Source organism: Dicentrarchus labrax, unplaced genomic scaffold, assembly GCF_905237075.1.
Source record: "Dicentrarchus labrax unplaced genomic scaffold, dlabrax2021, whole genome shotgun sequence".
Lineage (NCBI taxonomy): Eukaryota > Metazoa > Chordata > Actinopteri > Moronidae > Dicentrarchus > Dicentrarchus labrax.
The window spans coordinates 21,081,457-21,083,741 of NW_026136704.1; positions in this window are offsets into that span (position 1 = coordinate 21,081,457).

A 2,285-nucleotide genomic window follows, 5' to 3' on the forward strand; every position below is an offset into this window, starting at 1 on the left:
GAGAGATTTGACTCTAACTTCCAGCATCCCTGGATTTCTGTTTTCTTTAATGATTAATAATATTTTTTTCTTTTGCTTTAAACATGTATTTGACTGAAACTACTCTCTCTCACAAATGTGTCCAAAAATGTTGGAAACAACTATTTTAATCTTTCACAATGTGTTTTATTTCATTATTTTATTGGATGTTTTTAATGTCAAATCTTAATCTGACAAATAAGGACCAACTACCATTGTTGTAGTGAGTAAAAAGTGCAATATTTCCCTTTGAAATGTAGCAGAGTAGAGGCATAAAATAGCACAAAAGCAACACACTCCAGTAAATTACCTCAGGGTTGCACAATAACTCCATAAATGTGGTCGTCCTGATGGTTGTTTCACACTGTTTGCTTGTTCCAGCAGAGACAAAGGGCGACTGCAGTGACAGACAAAATCCTCTAGGTGTCACCACCGCAGCCTATGATGTCATATTATCTCCAAGTGTGCTGTTTTTCTCCTTGTAATGAATTCCTGTGCAGTTACCATAAAAGGCACATAAAGGTGCGCTCATGCATTCAACGCAGCGAACAAAGATGTTAAGGATTAAATTTGAGATCTTAGAGAGAGTGGAAAATAAATCTTCAAACACAATGTGCTATTTTAAAGTGATGACCTTTGTAATGTAAAGACGGATGCACATGCAGTGTATACAGATGATACACACACACACACACACACACACACACACACACACACACACACACACACACTGTGTTGTGTCTGTCAGTGTGACCGCCAATCAAACACCCTTCCAGACGCCAGCCAGTTACCTAGCAACCCCTCTTCACTTCCATGGTGATGCTATTAAAAGCAACAACAAAGAAAAACAGGGGAAAAAGGGATGATGGGCCTGAAAAAGAAGTGAGCAAGAGAAAGAGAGAGAGACAGAGAGGGGTGTTAAAGAGCCAGCAGAAAGGATAGGCTGAGCTTCGCCTGGCTGGTTCACAGTTCACACACAAGTGTTTTGTCTGGTAGGAAGACGGTGTGTGTGCTGCTCTCCTCGTCTTTTTTTAATAAGATCTGCTCTTTGAGAAGACTCTCTCACTTTCCCTTCTCCGTGCTTTCCTCACCATATTAACTGCTATCTGTCATTCTATCTTTCCTTTTAATCCTTTGTGTCGGGGGGGGGAACATACATGGCAAATTCAGGTGGTGACAGCGTTGGTGGAGGGATGAAAGGAGGAGAGGTGGATAGAGAGGGAGAGATACAAGAAACAGTAACTAACCAGATTGCCTGCCAGTTGGTGTGTCTTCAGATCTGCATAAGGACTCTCTTTGTGTTTAACTAAATCTTTATCGCATCATTAAACCGTGACAGGGAGAGTAAGTCGAGCCCAGAAAATGGTGGTAAAGACACAGAATAATGAAATCAGATCCGAGATTAAACCACTTAGAAACTAAAAGATGTTTAAATGGGAGCAGAAGATAAGTATGTTATTGGTTGCATCCAGATCCAGCTTTTTTTTTTAAACTTAGGGGGGGCTGTTAGGGGCTAAATGTCTCTGATATTCTCAGCTGCATCAGTGTTTCTGACACTTTCTGGCTCTGTTGTTGTTTGTCTTCTCTGGTTGTCTCTTCTCTTTTGTTCCAGGCAGTCAGAAGGTGGAGCTGATGCAGCATCTGTGCTCAACGAGACCTGCAAAATAATCTCCCTCTCTGCTTCCCTGTTGTTCATCTTTTTGTTTTAACTCTCTCGCTCCTTTGTCAAAAAAACACTCTGTTGAGTCGGGTTGTGAGGTGTTGAGAGACGGGTCTATTCAATAGCTATTCTTCATAGCTTTCAGTCATATCACATGGTCTTCTTCAGCAGATTGAATTCACTTTGGAGGTCAGCTTTCAGCATGGACAACAAGTCCTTGAAGTGTTTGTATCATGTGACATGATCGATAGCTCCAGAACAGCTTCTAAAGAAACCACATCAACTGTTGTTTTTAAGGACAAGAATGAACTTTGAAGACCACTGCCCGACTTTAGAAAAGGTCCCAGGCAACAGAAGACATGACACAACTTATTCTTCTTCGTCATGTGTAAAAAATGTAGTAGTGTACCTTTAAAAGAGTTTGTGGAATGTAGCTTAAAATGTTAGCATGCAGCAGAGTTGAGGTTACGAGGTCGCCTTCTTTCTAGATTTTTAAAATTTTCACCCTTCCTCTGCCCCAACCAACTCTGACTCAAGTGACATCACTCGAGGCTTTATAACTTTGTTTAGTAAACAGACTTTTTTTTCTGACCACACAACAACAACA